We start from the raw sequence: 20,516 nt of genomic DNA, 5'->3' as shown, positions 1-20,516 counted from the left end.
CAGCGACAACATGCAAACCTTCGTTATTAACTGCAGCTTCAAATTGAGCTGCAAAAATGCTTTTCCCGCAGTAACATCACGATAAGAAGACATGTTCGTTGATTACAGCACAGTGTTAAAGTGACAGAGAGCACACGGTGTGTTGGGTCGATTTGGAAGTCCAACATTTTTGTCGTTTGGACATTTTAACTTAAATATAGAAAACAAAAACGTAAGCGTGTATGTGTCATTACAGCATGTATAAAAACGCCGTTTCTGAGCTGACCTTTCTCTTGCGGCCATACCACCCTGAACGCGCCCGATCTCGTCTGATCTCGGAAGCTAAGCAGGGTCGGGCCTGGTCAGTACTTGGATGGGAGACGGCCTGGGAATACCAGGTGCTGTAAGCTTTTGCACTTCCACACACAAACTGCAGAGGGCGCTACTGTTTAGTAAGAAACTTCATGACCTCTCTTCTAATTTTTTGCTTGTGTACCGTTAAAAAATTAAAACAACAATCATCTCTGCAGCTTATTGGAGACACCTTTGTGATTCTGTTGTAGAGCAGAGCAGAGGCAGACATTTGATACACCCGGGGCTTAGCCCTAAAGGGTAGTATGCATCTGGGACTTGGGGGGTGGGGGGGAAGAAATGACTGAAAGATTAATTGGCTCTGTTTTGAGTTCATATTCATATAGGGAAAAATATATCACATGTGCAGGACACCTTAAAGTAGTTTTTTAATTAAGCAGCAAGGCAGAACGAAGTCGGGGCTGTATCAAGACACGAGGACTAAACCCCAATTCAACCAGACCCAGAACTGATCCGGAATTAAAACAGGACTACAACAGTTCAGAAGCAGGACTACTTAGGATTTAACCAAGACAGAACCAGAATCAGAGCTAGATGATAGTAGCACTAAAAATCATCATAGACCTGCACTACACTTATTTTTTAATTCTACCAAAGTCCACTATTTAGATTCAGAAAAGTTTAGATAATTATTCAGCCTTGTTGTGCAAACAAGCCTGCAAAACTTAATAAATATAGAATTTGAAAAATAACAAACCTAAAAAGAAACACTAGGTACGAGATACATGAGGACCTATGATACGCTGATACTTTTGGTAAACAACCATTTGACTAACATGTGTGTCTCACCTGCTCTTGTTCATCTCTGTTCTGTCCTCTCTCTCTCCCTCTTTGTGCTGACAATCAAACCAAACACCAACATCATCAAATATACAGTTGAAACCAGATATTTACACATTCTTCAGATAAAAACAAAAACACTTTTTTAATTGTAACATCAAATCAGACTAAATGTTTATTTTTTATGTTGATAAATATAAAAAACATATTTGTTAACTTTAAGAGTAAAGAGAGAAACTGTCTGTATTTCTTAATTGTAAATGGCACCAAATTGTATTCAAACTGAGCCACACTTATGGAGCTCCACAGTTCTTTTCCAGGTGTTTTGGTTGACATCTCTTGATGTTCCCATGTCACAGAAACAGGCTCTGTGTTTTGCCTTATATGCATCCACAGCTGTGCCACCAACCTATCAGAAGCTTCTTCAGCTCAGAATGGAATCGTCTGGAGTTTTCTTATTAATTAACAATAAACTTAGTGTATATGTGCTCCTAAATTTGGTGAAAGTGATAAAAAAGAGACAGCGCTCTCTCTTTAACTAATTCAAAAGATATTTCAATATTTATTTATGCAAAACAAAACAAGTTTACTCTAAATTGATGTTGTACAGTAAAAAAATGTTCTTGTGTTTTCCATAAAGTGTATGTAAATATCTGGTTTCAACTGTGAATGTACTGCTGTGTATTGAAATTCCTTTTGTTTTGCATAGAAATATACTGAACAACATCCAAAGCATAATATATAAAATAACATCTACCAGAGTTTTTCTTTGAAAGAAGCTCCTTATGTCCAGTCTTGTATATCAGTGCATAACTGAAACCGATTTATTTAGCCGTGGAGGGAAACAACTGAAAATATGAAATAAACACACATGTAAGCTGAGACTCTCTAAAGAAACAGCATTGTTGTTGTTCGGCTTTTCATTTCACCTTTTGTTGATTCACTTGAAGAGCAAGTAACGTAATATGGGTCAAGTGATCAGTTTGATATCAATCTTTTGTGATGCACCGTCATATTTACATTATTTGTACAGTACGAATGATTTCCTTTGGAACCTGGTCAAACTTCAGTTCTCTGTCTGCCTCGCTGCGCTTCTCCAACAGCGCACTCGCAGGCAGCAGCTGCCCCGCCCCCTCGCTCAGTGCCTGAGCTGGGATCATACCAATATTAAGGGGAAAAGTTCACAGCAAATGTCTTTAGTGGCAGGAAGGATCGATTCTTCACCAATAGTGAATGACTTTTTAGCCTTAGCAATACGGTTAGCCACCAAGTATGATGCTCTCAGTGCACTTGTATTTGTTGTTGTGGAGGCCCTCAGTAATGGCTTCTGTCCCTGTTGTTCCTGCTTTTTTCTTTTAAACTAGTCCAAAGGCTTGTTTTTTAATGTCTCCAAGTGACGAAGCAGTTTTGAAGGCTTCATTGCCTCATTGGAGAGCTGGTCTCCACATATATTATGCAGAGCGGGCTTGGTGCATGGGAATCACTTGTTGCAATATATCCACTTGTTGTCTGTTAAATGCAGCTTTGTTTTTCTTAGTAGTTGTCATAGACTCTTCTTCTGTCTCCTCACTGGGCCTTTTTTCCTTTGCAAAGAAACCCTCCAAAGACATCTGTTTTTTACTAATTTTGCTAGTTTGTGGGTTTAATATTAACTAATGTATCTTGACATGCGTCAAGAGTCAGTCATAGACTGAAGTAACTGAGAGAATTCAGTCTTTTTCCAAATAAAACACTGTTCAGAGTCGGATAATAAATAAAACGGAAATAATGTAAGTTATTTATTTTTTCTGTGCGGTACGAGCTTCAACTCTCTTGACCCGGTACCAAACGACTCAAGGCCTGGTACCGGTCCGTGGCCCGGGGGTTGGGGACCGCTGCTATAGACTACAGTGTACGCTCTACACCTACTTACTGGTTTTTGTTGCACCAGTCTGCATCTCCCAATTACTTTGTGTGTTTCGCTTACAGCTCCGCACCACCCAGGCGGCAAAAAATGTGCATGTTCTTTGTGATCTCGTAACCAATGCCCTCTGCCGTCAAAGTCGAGAATTAGTTAATGGGCATCATGTGACTAGTGGAAGCCAGATCCTTTTATTTAGCAAAATTGGGGTTATTAGTTAAATGTTATTGTTGAGGGGCACAGACAGCACATGTACACAGATTAAAAAATAGTAATGCCTCAAGAACAGGGCTCTTGGGACGTCCAAGAGGAAAGGGGCAAATGCTCAAGCCCCCTCCGTTATGGCAACGACGTTTAGACGTTTAGAAAAGTCTTAGAAATGAATCGCATGCCAAAATGAAAACAAAAAAATTGGATGACATTAAAAACAAAAGAAACAAGAGACAGGGCGCTGAATAAGAACTTGTCAGCTTGTGAGTCTTGTAACTGGTGATGCTCCAAATGTTAAAAAATAAATATATAAAAACCAACAAACACCAAAAAGTGACTTTTATTATATGCTTATTCTGTGATCAGATAAAAAATATTTTATTAGAAGCAAGCTGGATCTAAGAGATTATTTCTACACAGCATCCTACAGTCAGTACAATTAATATGTCGGTATTGGTGGGATGAATATAAAATTCCCTCATCAGAAGGAAATAATAGTTTTATGTTATTTCATGTAACATGTGAAGAAATAGAGGTTGATCACATGTTAAAAAATGTATATACTTATTGCTAAGACAGACTCAAATAAAAACTTATAATGAAGAAGACGTTTCCAGCGACGTTTAGTTAGAGCTGATGATAAATGTTGCTCTTTTGTTATCTCAGAAATGTATATTTGTGGGTACAGAAGTAGAGCGCATGGGGATTTTTCCTATAGTTGCATTATTGGATTCAAAGGTCATTTCATCACCACAATAGTGCACAGGTAACTTTCCTTCACATTTGACCACAACTATTCTGTTAGTGAGAAGTGTGCCTTTATACTGACACTTGGGTTTCCTGGCTCCATTGTTCTTTAGGTCACATCTAACAATGCGAAACTTTGCTACACTCTTTGTCGTGCCATTCGTCTGATCATATCTTCCTTGACCGTTACAAATGGCTTTGACCTGTTTGTAATCACTGAGGATGAATGTGTTAACATCCTTACATTTGTTTCGATCAGCATATATTTTCTTTTTTTTCATTTCTGTATCACATTTTTTCACGCTCATCTTGGCATCTACATGCTGTCGTCTAAACTTTTCATAATTTGTTTCATTCAGTCGCTTCTCAATTCGGTTGGGTTGAAGATTGGCTGGTTTTGAGAGTCCAGTAACAAAGGGCAGCACAAGCAGCAAACAGGTAAACATGATCCTCATTGTTTCCTGGAGAGAGAAAAACAGGAACATTTTCCAGATCAAGAATTTAATGCAACAAAAGCGTCATCACTGTAGTGGCAGAAGTAAGTATTTGATCCCCTGCTGAATTTGTAAATTTGTTCCCTTATAAAGAAATAAACAGTCTCTATTTTTTGTGGATGTTTTATTTTACTGGAGAGAGACAAGAACACCAACAGAAACAAAACACAGTACATGATTTATTTTCACTGATTTGCATATAATTGAGTGAAGTAAGTTTTTGATCCTCGACAACCCAACAAGAGTTCTGGTTCCCACAGACTGGATTACAGTCAATCAATCAGTCCATTACAGATACTCCCAATCTCAGTTTATTATGTGTATAAAGCACACCTGTCCACAGTACCAAGTTCTTCCATTCCAACTCCATCTCCACCACCATGGGCAAGATTGAAGAAGTGTAAAAGGATTAGTTACTGAGGTCTACTCGGGCAAGGGACCTCAGGGACAAGAAAAATCATGGTCAAGACCAAAGACCTCTTATCTTGCTCCATGTAATATCTTGGCTCATGGGGTGAGGATAATCATGAGAAAGGTGTTGGATCAGCCCAAAACTACAGGCCAGTCTTAAGTTTGCCAGTAAACATCTAAATGATTGAGAGAAGGTTTGGGGGGAAATGCTGTGGTCATTTGAAATCAAAAACTCTGTGGCATGAACTGAGCCCACTGTGTTTGGAGGAAGAGAAATGCTGAGTGTAACCCACAGAACACCATCCCCACTGTCAAGCACAGAAGTGGAAACATTATACTGTGGGGCGCCTCGCCACATTGAGGCGGCCAGTAGATGGAGCCATGTACTGCAAAATCTTGGACAAGAACCACTTTCTCTCAGGCAGAAGACTGAAGATGTGTCATCGATCTTCCAGCATGACAATGGCCTAAAACATACCACTGATGCATACTTTAGGTGTGGCTAAAGAAGAAGCACAAGGACATGGAGTGGGGCTAAGGCAGTCTCCAAACCTCAGTCCTGAAGAAAATCTGTGGAGGGAGCTGAAGCTTAAAGTTACCAAACAGCAGCAAAGAAATCTAAAGAATTTAGAGAGTTTGTGGAAGGAGGAGTGGAAAAAAATCCCTCCTGAGATGTGAGCAAACCCAGTGACCAACTACAAGAAACATATTACCGCAGTGCTGGGCAATAAGGGTTTCTCCACCAAGTACTAAGTTGTGTTTGAGATCAAATACTTACTTCACTCAGTGACATATAAATCAATTCATTTATTTTAGCAAATATATTTTTTATTGAATTTTGGTTGATATTCTGTCTCATTACATCAAAATGAAAATACTTAAAAAAATTAGAGACTGATCATTTAATATAAGTGAACAAACTTACAAACTCAGCAGGGGATCAAATGATTATTTCCCCCCAGATAATAGCTTCTTTTTATGACCAGCTTTTTTCTTTTTTGTCTTTTTGAAAAGCTGCTGGCCAACAAAGTTTTATTCATAGATGTTTTTTGCATTAGATAAATTTGCAAACTGAACTCCACGCTTCCAGAACCTCTCAGTTTCTTTGGCAGAGTTTACTTTTCATTTTTAATGGCTTGTTGTTTTTTTTATTGACTTATATAGAAACCCACACAAGTTTAACTTTAAAAACAACTTATGTAACAAAAAAATGAACCAACTTAATGGATCAACATAAATAAAAGGATAATTTCAGTGTTTTTCATCTATTCTTTATGGAGTTTTTCCAAAACATTTTCAAACGTTCAGATCTGTCTTTTATTTTCTTGTTTTAACATTATACATGGTGAACTAAAAACCCTGGAACATGGTTTGAAACATTGAAGGCAGCATGTTTCGCTTTTTGGCAGCTTTTATTTTGAAACTGCAACACTAAGCAGTACTTCTCCACACCTGTGGTGCACGCGCTGCGCAGACCCCGTCGGGCATGCGCGGCAGAGGAGGGGGCTGACTTGAGCAGAAAGCGCGGAGAGACAAGTCGAAAGGAAAAGACAGACGATCTCTGATAAAGCAAAGCAGACAGAAAGAATTTACCTGAGCTCTCTGCTGGACAGGTAATTACCGCAGTTTGGTTTAATATTTTGTTTTAAACAGTGTAACTACGAAGCGAACATAAATACAGGTGATATATTTTCATACAGTTATGTTCCAGTCGGGTTAATGTTTGTGTGTCCTCACCGTAAAGACTGCAGGTTATTGGAAAGTGCCTGAAAATATGTCTGCAAAGCACCCCTCAGTTGAAATATTAATTTTGGCTCGCTATCTACTCTAGAAAATAATTTGCGCGTCTACGTCGCCATTTACGGTTCAATGTGTGGCCGTAAGCAAGGAATTCCTGGTGCTTGAGGGTCATCTAGTAAACGCCAACCATCATTTAAAAATAACCAAAAACAGCTGTCGTTACTTTAATGTAGTCTTTTAAATCATTAAATGATAAAATAAAGAAAATCAAAATCAATATAACAGCTTCAAAAAATTCAACATCTAAACCAGTCATTTTTTTTCTTCAGTAAATATTTTGAAACTTATCAGAGGCACTGGAGGACATGTTGAACAATAATATTGTGTACGTTTTTTAGAGTATTACTGGATATTTTTAAAACAGGCAATTTTAATCATTTACTTACATATGGTAGATATGGTAAACAAGTGAAAATGAACAACAAATTAAGTAATTTAAATAAATTTGATGATTTGTTAACTCTCAGTTGATGAGTTCATGAGGTGTATCTAAAGGCAACTTCTCTACTTGCATCCACACATTGAACCTTACAGAGGGAAACGGTCATTGCACTCAGTCATGACAACATTCTTGTTAAATGTAATTATTATATTAGAAAGTTATGAAACTTTTAAGCAAACTTTTCCAAATGAGGACACTTACCGTATTTTTTGCTTTACTGATCAGTGGTTGGTTGATTAACCTGCAGGAGTTCAGGCACGAGTCAGTCGTCTGGAACAGCAGGTGGTGAAGATGTCTTCAGTAAATGAAATGCTCTAAAGGGGGAATTAAAATTGAACATTATTTGAACATAAATAAAAAAAGATAGGCCTCTGCCTGTGCATGCACATTTCTTATTCACGATATTCATGGTCACAGAACCCAGATGATGCATGTTTTAAAGCCCATATCTGGTTAGTGAATGTGAGTATAAGTGTGGCAGGAGATCGAGTTATTCAAAATAAGCCTGTTGTCTATAAAAGATTTTAAATATACAAATAAAAAGTTCTTACCAAACGAGGAGTCAAGATGAGCAGAGACCAGGTCTAGTGCAGCTCAGCTGTTAGTAAATTCTACCTGAGCAGGTTGGAGCTCATTTGTGTCACAGACAAGTAAAACTTTGGGGGCTTCAGCTTTTAAACATTTCAGCAGCCCCACCTTAAATTAACTAGCATCAGTGTCTACATCACCAGCCCACCAGTTAGCACTGCTCTGTTTGTGGTTCAGAACATGCTGCAAACATGATGTGAGGACCAGTGACAACAGCTGCAGATGCAGGTTGTCTTTCATAGCTCGCGTTACAACAATTGCAGCTATTTTTTTTTCAATTCAATAAACCACATGTTTTAAAAATAAGTAAATAAAAAAATATTGACATTTGTGAAAAAAGTGCAGAAACTGCCTTTTGGCTTAGTTTTTGTTAAGGCAAGGCAAGTTTATTTGTATAGCACAATTCAACAACAAGGTGATTCAAAGTGCTTTACAGAGACATTAGAAACAAGAACAAATAAAAAGCATGATTTAAAATTGATTAAAACAAGCAAATAAACTAACTAACTAATTAACAAACAAACAAAACAGTATATAAAATCAAAACAGATAAAATCAGAACAGTAGATAAAATCAGTAGTTAAATGTAAGTTTTGAAATTTAAGCTTAAAGTGTGGATTTGGTGTTTTATTCAAATGCAGCTGAGAACAGGTGAGTCTTCAACCTGGATTTAAATAAACTGAGTGTTTCAGCTGATCTGAGGCTTTCTGGGAGTTTGTTCCAGATATAAGGAGCATAAAAGCTGAATGCAGCTTCTCCGTGTCTGGTTCTGACTCTGGGAACTGATAAAAGACCGGATCCAGATGACCTGAGGGATCTGGATGGTTCATACTGGGTCAGGAGGTCATTGATGTATTTTGGTCCTAAACCATTCAGAGCTTTATAGGCCAGCATCAGAACTTTAAAGTCTATCCTCTGACGGACAGGCAGCCAGTGTAAGGACCTCAGAGCTGGACTGATGTGGTCCACTTTTTTGGTCTTAGTGAGGACTCGAGCAGCAGAGTTCTGAATGAGCTGTAGTTGTCTGACTGATTTTTTTAGGTAGACCTGTAAAGATGCTGTTACAGTAATCAAGCCTACTAAAGATGAATGCATGGACTAGTTTTTCCAGGTCCTGTTGAGACATCAGATCTTTTATCCTTGATATATTCTTGAGGTGATAGTAAGCTGATTTTGTTATTGTCTTAATGTGTTTTTCTAAGTTTAGGTCTGCATCCATCACTACACCCAAATTTCTCGCCTGGTTTGTGGTTTTTAGATGTATAGATTGAAGTTCTCTGGTGACCTGTAATCGTTTTTCTTTGGCGCCAAAGACTATTACCTCAGTTTTGTTTTTGTTTAGCTGGAGAAAATTGTGGCACAACCAGTCATTGATTTCCTCAATGCATTTACCAAGAGCCTGTACAGGGCCTCGGTCTCCTGGTGACATTGTGATATATATTTGTGTGTCATCTGCATAGCTGTGATAGTTTATTTTGTTGTTGTTTATAATCTGTGCCAGTGGGAGCATGTAGATGTTAAACAGAAGGGGTCCCAAGATGGAACCTTGGGGAACTCCACATGTGATACTTGTCTGCTCAGATGTGAAGTTACCTATTGATACAAAGTATTTCCTGTTTTCTACGTATGTTTTGAACCAGTTTAGTACAGTTCCTGAAAGACCTGTCCAGTTCTCCAGTCGTTTGAGTAATATGTTGTGGTCAACTGTATCAAATGCTGCACTGAGATCCAGTAAAACTAGGACTGACATTTTTCCACTGTCTGTATTCAGACATATGTCATTAAACACTTTGGTCAGAGCGGTTTCAGTGCTGTGGTTCTGTCTAAAACCTGACTGGAAGGCATCGTAGCAATTATTCTGTTTTAAGAAGTAACTGAGCTGTTGAGAAACTGCTTTTTCAATGATCTTACTTAAAAACGGGAGATTTGAGATCGGCCTGTAGTTGTTCATTTGTGTCTTGTCAAGATTGTCCTTTTTCAGTATAGGTTTGATTACAGCAGTTTTTAGTGATTCTGGAAACACACCTGATAATAAAGAAAAGTTGACGATCTGTAACAGGTCTGACTCTAAAGTCTTTGAGACCTTTTTGAAAAAACTTGTTGGCAGGACATCTAAACAGCAGGAGGAGGAGTTCAGTTTACCTAAGATGTCCTCCAGGTCTTTGCTGTTAATAGGTTGAAACTGTTTCATGGTGTTTAAACAGTTTTTTGGTGGACACAGTACATATCCTGGATCTGCTGTTGATGTACCAATTGCTTGTCTAATTTTTTGGATTTTTTCAGTGAAGAATTTGGCAAAGTCATTGCAGGCCATGGTCGAATGAAGTTCAGCTGCCACTGACACAGGAGGGTTTGTTAGCCTGTCAACTGTAGAAAATAAGACCCGAGCATTATGGCTGTTTTTAGTGATGATGTCAGAGAAGTAGGACCTCCTTGCATTCCTCAGTTGTAAATTATAATTGTGAAGTTTCTCTTTATAAATGTCATAATGAACCTGGAGGTTTGTTTTTCTCCATCTGCGCTCAGCTTTCCTACACTCTCTTTTTTCTTTTTTCACCAGTGTGGAGTTTCTCCATGGAGACTTTTTCCTTCCAGAGATAACCTTCACCTTAATGGGAGCAATAGTGTCCATTACATTTAACATGTTAGCATTGAAGCTATTGACGCGCTCATTGACTGAACCTTTGGACAGGTCAGGTGTTAATGGGAAGACCTGGTTAAAAATTGCACTACTGTGTTCAGTTATACACCGTTTTGTGATCACTGTTGTTGATATATTTGTGTGGGCTGAGATTTTACTTTCAAAGAAAACACAGTAATGATCAGACAGGCCCACATCAGACACAGTAACCTTTGAAATGCTCAGGCCTTAAGTAAATAATGGCACGGTGTAATATATCACGTGTTGTTATTCCCCTGATGTTGTATACACCTAATTTTAAAGTGGGCACTAAGACTCTATTGTAGAGTCTGACAGCAGCTGGAAAGATATCATCTGAAATTTCTCCTCGCACACTGTTGTTGCAGCAGCGTGTCACTGTAGGAGCTGCTCAGTGCTGCTAGGATGACCTGCATGTGGTGGGAGGTGGGTTTTTGTTTTATTTTTAATATCCTGTCCTATCTGCCAGCTTTTGCAATCAGAATTGTGACCTGAATGCATTGTGGTGCAGAACACATTTTGCTTTTGCAAGATCAGCTACTTAGAATCTCTATAGGCTCCTCTTGTTCATGTGACTATGTTATCTGTTTATTTATTCATTTCTATTTCAGTTATTACACTGGTATAGTATGACTATGTCACCTGCAGCCTCCAGCAGTACCAGTTACCTGAGACCACACATCTCAGCGACGTGTGCGTGCCCATCCCAGCAGGGGAAAGAGGGAAGCCCCAGCTGTCCCAGCAGAACACACCATAAAAGATGATTGATGTCACCCCAGAGTCATAGACGGTCTTCAGAAACTCCAAAACAATTGAATCTAGCCTTCTAGGTGTCCATCAGGTGTGATGTCAGAGCCACCAGCCTGCAGCTGTTGTTCATTTACATCTGCCTAATTTATCATTTATCCTCAGCACAATTTTCAGTTCCCTTGCCTGAAACTGGATAACATGTAAAGTCTAAATTCAAACAAAGGTTGGGGAAACCTGCACTGAGCCGAGACAGAAGAAGTCTGAAGTCGAACTCGGATGAGTGACAGAGCGTTCCTGCTACTGAAAACTCTACGTCCAGATGAACAAAATGAACTTTTCGGGGCAGGTCCCCAGATGTTTTCTCTTCTCAGAATCCTCTTCACAGATCGTATCTCTTTTATCTGACATACAGTCATGTGGAAAAGAGTGTTTTCATGGGAATCTATAGAGTACTCTGAAAAACTAAGCACTGTACATGAGTGAGTAGCTTGCAGAGCCACCTTTTAGCAGCAGTAGCGTCACCAAATTGTTTCTATATGACTCTTAGTCTCCATTCGCCTGACGTTTCTTTACATCGTTTTGTCAGTTCATTGAGGTTTGTGGTATTGTTTATGTAAAGCCCTCTTAATTTCCCAGCACTGTTTTTCAGGTTGAGGTGTGGACTGTGACCTGGTCATTGCAACACCTTGATTCTGTTCTGTAGCTCTGCTGATGTGCTTGGGATCTTTGTCCTGCTGCATTACCAAAACTCAGTTTTGACTGTAGACTACTTGGTATACAAGGGAATTCATGGAAAACTCAATGACTGCAAGGGCCCAGGTTCTGTAGCTGCAAGACAAGCTCAAATCATCACCCCTTCACCACCGTGATATATATATATATATATATATATATATATATATATATATATATATATATATATATATATATATATATATATATATAGAGAGAGAGAGATATAGATATATGGATATATATAGAGAGAGAGAGATATAGATATATGGATATATATAGAGAGAGAGAGATATAGATATATGGAGATATATAGAGAGAGATATATAGATATATATATATAGAGATAGATATAGATATATAGAGATAGATATATATAGATATATATATATAGATATATAGAGATAGATATATATAGATATATATAGATATATATATATATATATATATATATATATATATATATATATATATATATATATAGATATATATATATATATATATATATATATATATATATATATAGATATATATATATATATATATATATATATATATAGATATATATATATATATAGATATAGATATATATATATATATACATATATACAAAAAACTTGAATCTTACAGTGTTTATTTATCGGATAAAATAAGTTAAATGTCACCGTTATTATTGTCCAGCCGGAAACAGGCCAGGGGTGTCCAAATTCAGAGTCTGCGTCCACCTGAGGACCCGGCCTTCGTGGTCTAAGTGGGCTGGGTCCTCCAAAAGCCGGGCAGACCGGAAATGAGCAACTGTGAAATTGGACGGTCTAGCCTTCAGAATTACGTCACGAGCTCTCTCGGTGGAGTGAAACTCAGGTGTCTGCTCCTTGCTATCTAAAATATAACCGGACGCTGGCGTAAATTTTCGACCATCTCACACTTCTGTTTAATCAGTTTTCTGTTTGACGTTTATTCAGCTGTGTGAAAACCCCGGAGGAATCCTCCCGAGGGATTAATAAAGTTTTATTTAATCTAGTCTAATCTAATAACTTTAATCTCAGCCAAACCGATTTACTCACGAACAAATAAAACCCAATAACAAAAACATGTTTCAGTTATTTAAGTGACTTATATATCATGTTTAACCTGAGTAGCGAAAGACCGCGGGGGTTTGAAAACGATGTTCCAGGAGTTTGCTGTTCTCCCCGGCTCAGATATTTGAAGTTTACACAGCTATATTGTCGCCTGAAAATATGTTAAAAGTTTATTTTGTGACCCAGAAAGAGTAATAAGAGTAAAATTAAAACTAAGTAGCTGCAGTAGTAGTATCCATTGTTGGAAACTGGAATTGGCTGGGCCAATCTGGGATATGGTTTTTCAATTTTGTTGTCCGGGTGGAAAATCGGGAGAAATTGGGGAGAATGGTGGCTCCGGGAGACTTTTGGTAGCGGCACTGAAATTCGGGATTCTCCCGGAAAAATCGGGAGGGTTGGCATGTATGCATGTGAATCAACATTGCAGTTATTGTTGACAGCAGGCCTAAAATTTTATGATATTGGATCATGAAACTGTCCTCAGATATTAAATGTAAATGATTTGTTGCTGCCACAGGATTAGTCTTTCCTGCTTTGGTTTTGATGGAGCTGATGATCTGTAGGAACAATGATATTCTCCTCAGAGAGGTGCAGTATAAAACAGGACTTTCCTGCATTAAAAGACATCCAGCGTAGTGTTCTTACTCTACCTAAATGGATCTGTTACATTAGTAATATATGGGAGTTGTATTTAAGTCCTTTCCACATGAGGACACTTACCTTATTTTGTGCTTTACTGATGAGTGGTTGGTTAATCTGCAGTGGTTGAGGTATGTGTCGGTCGTCTGGAAGAGAAGGTGAGAAGACGTCTTTAATGAATGTAATGCTCTGAAGGTGTCAGTGATTACTGTGAATTCATAGTAAAACTGGATTTCAATGAAAAGTTTATTTAAATTTGAGCATAAATCCATAAATTTGGTGTGTATAAATATACATAATATAAATAAAAAATTCTTACCAATTGAGGAGTGAAGACTTGATGAGCAGAGATCACGTCTGGTGCAGCTTCTGTCACAGAAGCAGAAGAACTGACACTTGGCTCTGGAGGCTTCAGTTTTTATACATTTTAAGTAGCTCCAAAAATAATCAAGACCTACGTCACTAGTGCACCAATTGTAACACACTTCTCTTTTTGTGGTTCAGAAAAACATTGCAAATATGAGGAGAAATGACCACAATAGCATGCAGATGTGCTTTGTTATTCACAGCTGAGTCCTGCAAGCAGTTCCTGTGGCCAAACTATTGACAATGTCTTTAAATTATTTTTCTTTACATAAATAAACTGAGTGCACCTAAGAATTGCAGACAATTGCTTTTCAGTTTTACATTTCAAATAAGGATCCAAATGCAGACACAACAGAGAAAAGGGAAGAAAAAGTTTATTTAATTAAAACAAAAGTCAAGGCTCAACACAGGCAGGAGAAAAACTAAATATACCAAAATTAAATAAGGACATGGAAAAAAAGCACACAAGGGACTGGAGATGCAACTTCACATGGCAGAAATTTCTTATTGAAAACAAATTTTAAAAGACTCCTAAAATGTAAAATAAAGACACTGAAATCATCAAATAAGAACCTCCAGCAGGTTAAGTCTCAAACACAACTGAAGATGAACACACCAGACCCCCAGGGGCTCTTACTGTTACAGTCCACCCTTTTTGTTCAGTTCAGGAAATCCTGTATTATCCAGTTCTGTATTTCATAGCATTACCAGGCCACTTTCCCTGTAAGAATCCATTATGGTGGTCAGAGGGCCCGATGGCGCCAGTGTCCGGCAGCCTCGCCTCTGTCAGTGCGCCCTAGGGTGGATGTGGCTAAAATGTAGCTTGCCATCACCAGTGTGTGAATGTGTGTGTGAATGTGTGTGTGAATGTGTGAATGACTGGATGTGTAAAGCGCTTTGGGGACCTTAGGGACTAGTAAAGCGCTATACAAATACAGACCATTTACCATTTTCTCTCTTCACTCCCAGCCAGTTGTCAGTCAGAGGAGCACATGTGCCATCTCTTACACTTTGTTCAAAGCCAGATAGTTGGACACAAAAGAAACCTTTGATAATAACCAAACATAATATCTGTGTACTAATAAGCAAACACAATGATCTTTCTTTTACTTTTTACACATGAACACAAACCTGACGAAACAAAGCAAAGATGAAAACCAGCCCAAAGTGACTTTAAAGCGATTGCCACAGTGATTCTACCATAGAAACCTGTACAGGTAGAAACAGAGGCTGCAGTCTGACTGCCCATAACTGTCTTTCCTTAGGGATTATTCAACTATTCTGATTCTGACTGATTGTTACCTGTTGAGGGTCAGGGTCTGGCTGGTTGGTCGGAGTCAGCATGCACTCAGCTGTATCATCACTCTTCTTTGTTAGCTCTTTACGTTAGCATGTTGTCTGTGCTGTTGGTTTGATTTTGTTTTGTCTGTCTGCCTGACATGCAGATTACCGAAGATCATTTCTGAAGCAACAATTAACAACATCGTCTGTGAAGGTTCTCAGTCATCCAGGTCATTGTAGTCAAAGGAGCTTGCAAAGAAAAGCGTCTGGACTTCTTTAAGTTGCTTGAAGACGTTTCACCTCTCATTCGAGAAGCTTCTTCAGTTCTAAGGTCAAATGGTGGAGAGTCCCAGATATAAACCTAGTGGGAGTTTCCCCCCACAGAGGGACAAAAGGACCCCCTGATGATCCTCTAATCGCCTGAGCCAAGGTGTGAAACTGGGTGTGGGTCCCAATCAGCCAGAGTTTCGGGTGTGTTCATTCTCCAAGCATGACATCCCGGTGTACTTCAGACCCAGCAACACGCTCAGACAAAAACTGGTTCACCCGAAAGACAAAACGCCAAAACACAAACTTAACAATGTGGTGTATGCTGTACAGTGCAGCGAGGAATGCCCAGACCTCTACATTGGAGAGACCAAACAGCCACTTCACAAGCGCATGGCACAACACAGAAGAGCCACCTCCACAGGACAAGACTCAGCAGTCCATCTGCATCTTAAGGATAAAGGACACTCTTTCGAGGATGCCAATGTTCACATTTTGGACAGAGAGGACAGATGGTTTGAAAGAGGAGTGAAAGAAGCCATCTATGTCCACTGTGAGCGACCATCTTTGAACAGAGGCGGGGCTTTACGACACCAACTCTCTGCCATCTATAATCCAGTTTTGAGATCCCTTCCCAGACGCCTTAACGCCCACTCACATCCTGGGCCATCTGACCTCAGGAATTCGCATGATAAGGTGGGGCCAGGTTTCACAATGAACACACCCGAAACTCTGGCTGATTGGGACCCACACCCAGTTTCACACCTTGGCTCAGGCGATTAGAGGATCATCAGGGGGTCCTTTTGTCCCTCTGTGGGGGGAAACTCCCGCTAGGTTTAAATCTGGGACTCTCCACCATTTGACCTTAGAACTGAAGAAGCTTCTCAGATGAGAGGTGAAACGTCTTCAAGCAACTTAAAGAAGTCCAGACGCTTTTCTTTGCAAGCTCCTTTGAATTAACAACATCATTGTAACAGTAACGTAATTAGCAAATTTAATACAGGATTGAGTTAGATTACTGCATTATTAAAAAATGTAATGAGATTACAGTAACAGTTTGTAACACATTCCTTGTGCTCAGGACATCTTTAACATGAGTTTTCAGGGGACAAAGACACAAACAAAACAAACATATGACACACAAATAGTCAGGTCTGTTTTTTACAGATGCAGAGCAACACTAACATCTGCATTCACTTCTACTCAGTGAGCAATACACATATTATTAAAGTTATATGAAATTATGAACTTCTTTACCTTTTGTGACACTAATTCTGTCAGAAAACAGTGGAACGTTTAGATCAACAATTTAATTCTGAAATCCTAATCTTTGAAAAGCAACACTGTTAAATCATTGAAAAGATTTAATTGTGCATGTCAATACAAATGTGACCTAGGGGTTTGACTGTCTGGTTATAGCTACATGGGTTTCTTTTAGCTTGCAGGTCTTTCACAGAAGAACAAAAAACACCCCCGAAGGCTCAAGATTTCTGATGGTCAGTGCAACCTCACACACTAAGTTCGTCTAACCATCAGATTTCAAACAATTAAAACACAGTAATAATAATAATCAAAGTGTTTTTATTGAGTTTTCAGAAAGCATATCATTCATACAGAAAAGCTCGAACTCAAGTCCTACCACACAGTGTAAGACAAAACTATACCCAGACAGAGGAAGAAAAGAAAAGGGGGAAGAAGAAAAAAAAAAAGAAGAAAAAAAAAAAGAAAGAAAAAAAAGGGGGGGGGGGGGAATTGCCAGTTATGGAGTGGAAGGAAAATTAAAACACAGTAAGTTATTGTTTTGTATGTGTCATGATGATAGATTCATTTACGGGTATCACAATGCTCATATCTGAAAGTAAACTGTGATATATATCCCCAACTAAGGTTACTACTAAATGAAGGATCTGTCACGGAGCAGTCGTAGTGTGCTGTGGAGCAGGCAGGATGGAGGACGCACACACAGGACTCGTAACCAAGAGGTTAACTTAAAGTGCAGTTTATTCACCGGGATGACTCATCAGAGAAATAAACATTACTGAAACAACCAAAATCATGAACATGAAACTAGACTGGACACTGGAACCTAAACATAGAGAACCCATAGGAACAGGACTAAGCGCATGAACAACTGCCAAACACAGCACAGGGAGGACATGAACATCAACTGCCAAACACAGCACAGGGAAAACACAGGGCTTAAATACACACTGGGATAACGAGGGCATGAGACACAGAAGGGGAGCACAGCTGGGAGTAATCTGACATGACGAGAGCAAGGGAAGCAAAACTCAATACACTGACATAAGACAACGACTTTCAAAGTAAAACAGGAAACAAAACAGATGCCGACATAATTTAGGGATACAGCAACCATAGAACACAGAACAGAAATAAAAAAGACTAGAAAAGATAAGCGATGACAAAAATTCAATAATGATACAAAACTGAAAACATTGGGTCACCAACCCAGGACCGTGACAGGATCGCCCCAAAATGACTAAATATATAAAGGCACTTTCCAGAAGAAGAAGTTAAAAAGATTTTATTTATTGTACAAGCAATATCTGCACAGGAATTACAAATTCTGCAGACATATTACCTTCTTACTGAACCTGAATAACTCACACACAGACGTGTCTGCTGCTTATTTTTGTTAAAACATGATTTTTTATCTTCTCTTCAAATCACATTAGGCATCTTTAGGGCATCAGTTTGACCACTGAAGAACATACATGCTTTATCTTACATGAAAAAGTCTGTATTATGCCTGTGTCATTGTACCACAAAGACAATGATTGCAACACTGTGCTTGCAAAATAGAAGAAATAAGATGACCAGCAAATACATAAAAGATGGTAAAAGTGATCCCTGTTTAGTTTCTTGTCTGCTATCAGTGTTGGGGAGTAACAGAATACATGTACCAGAGTTACATATTTAAAATACAAAATATGAGTAACTGTATTCCGTTACAGTTACAGTTTAAAAACTGTAACGGACTGTGAGCTCAGGAGTCGCTGACAGTCCCCTCTGAGGCCTTCCCAAAATTGCAGCCTAAATTCATGCTCAAGCCATCTGCCATTATCTACAAGAAATGCTGTGAAACCTAAAATGAGGATGTGGTCTCTGTCAGAATTAATAATTTAAGATTGTCATTTGTGCTAAGATATATACAACCATTTCTTCTATGTGTCCTAATATGGTTGTCATTGTGCAGAAAGAGCTCGATCAGCTTTAGTTCCATTACTTGCGTGTGTGCTGATTAAAATAAAAATGTACCTTTGTGCAGACAGGAAGCAGCCTCGACGCAATCATTTCCCATTGTAGCTTTAGAAACCAGACTGTTCTGTTCTATTAAAGTGCAAGACTTCACACCTTTAAATGTTCAATAATGTACAAATAAACAATTACAGTCAGTGAGTTAGGTCTGATACATGTAGTCAATCTAATGAATCAATATTAAATATAAAAAGTACAGAACTGAAAATAAAATGAACATGTAATGGTAAATGAACTGGTTCTCATATAAAACTTTTCTACTCTCTACAACTTGCCTCATTCACCCAAGTACTTTTCTCTATGCTTTTCTCTGTAAGCGCTTCGAGCCTGTACTTTTTTGCTTTAACTTGAGTAATGAAGTTGAATCAGTACTTTAACTTTCACTGGAGTATTTTTTAACAGTAGTATTTGTTCTTCTACTTAAGTACAGAATGTCTGTTCTTTTACCAACTCTGGCTGTCTCTCAGTCTCGGAACACCCACTTGTTGTCCAGCGGTGTCCTGGGAATATGGGAACTAGACAGACTGGGGAAACAATGGGAGGAGACACAAAGATGGAAACAGTTAAGGGACACGAGACATGGAGGGAGAGAGCGAGAGAGAAGGAACAAGAGACAGAGGGACAAACAGAGAGAGCAAGAGACATGAAGGTGGAAGAGAGGGAAGAGAAAGAGGCAAGACGGACTGGGGAACATACATGAATGCACACGACAGACAGAGGGGACATGGAATGAAACACAAGGAGGGGAATATGTAAAAAGAAAAATTAGACATGACAAACACAGAGAGGCAGCGAGGTACACAGATGATGAAGACACAAAGAGAACCTAATAGACAGTGTTGGGAAGGTTACTTTTAAAATGTATTCCACTACAGATTACAGAATACATGCCCCAAAATGTATTTTGTAACATATTCCAAATACGTTACTCAATGAGAGTAACGTATTCTGAATACTTTGGATTACTTAATATATTATCATGCTTTTTACAACTACATGAATGTACTATTGCTGTGTGACTTATTACTATTACTGAAGGTTACTCTCCATACCAATACCAACTAGATTTTTAAATCTTAATATAAAATGAGTAACAGTAGGTGCACATTAGGTAAGGCTGCACTTTTTGCAGCGATCTCGTATGGGAGTGTTCAGTCTGACGTCACTAGCCGTGTCTGGGTCTAAACTCCGCTGCAGGCCCATATATCAAACGATCACTATGGCATTACTGAGAGTTGAAAAACTGTCTAAAGTCTTTCATCTTTAATAAAATGATCAGTGTTCTGCTCTACCAGGTGTAACAATTGAGTTTAACATCCAGGCATCCATGAAAACGGAATTTATGACATTTAACGGAGTTAGAAGTTAGCAGGAAGTTAGCTCGCTAGCTTCTATCTAAATACAATATAGCATGTCCTGACTGCGGGGTTTTGGAAACAAATGAAAACGTACAGCTCTGTTATCACTTCCAGCATAAATGAAGACAGAAAACTAAACAGCAGTGATGTTTGTAGGGTTACTGAAGTTGGGCTAGCTGGTATATAATGATGTGCTACGTGACCGCTAGCGACAGAGCTATGTAGCATAACATAAACAAGCTTTTTTTCCACTCGATAAAAGTTAACGTGAGTGTTCTCGGTGGTCAGGAACAAATGTAATCGCATGGCAGAATGCTGTAAAAGGGCCAAACTTCAGCCAAGAGAACAACTGAGATAATCCATCCACAATACGAGGTTAGTCA

General features: G+C 38.7%; 2 long non-coding RNA genes across 2 annotated transcripts; one reads left to right on the top strand and one right to left on the bottom strand.

Moving 5' to 3' along the window:
- Positions 1 to 3,563: 3,563 nt before the first annotated feature.
- Positions 3,564 to 10,738, bottom strand: LOC309701478. Its single transcript, XR_014275006.1, has 2 exons — positions 7,337 to 10,738; positions 3,564 to 4,449 (listed from the first exon to the last, which is right to left on the bottom strand). It is a non-coding gene; the product is annotated as an uncharacterized lncRNA (long non-coding RNA).
- Positions 6,388 to 11,845, top strand: LOC309701477. The gene is made up of 3 exons (XR_014275005.1): positions 6,388 to 6,506; positions 10,751 to 10,808; positions 10,994 to 11,845. It is a non-coding gene; the product is annotated as an uncharacterized lncRNA (long non-coding RNA).
- Positions 11,846 to 20,516: the final 8,671 nt, after the last annotated feature.

Source organism: Aulonocara stuartgranti, assembly GCF_965226115.1.
Source record: "Aulonocara stuartgranti genome assembly, chromosome: 23".
In the NCBI taxonomy this organism is placed as follows: domain Eukaryota; kingdom Metazoa; phylum Chordata; class Actinopteri; order Cichliformes; family Cichlidae; genus Aulonocara; species Aulonocara stuartgranti.
Note: the sequence above shows the minus strand (reverse complement) of the source record. Positions and strands in the feature narration are given on the sequence as shown.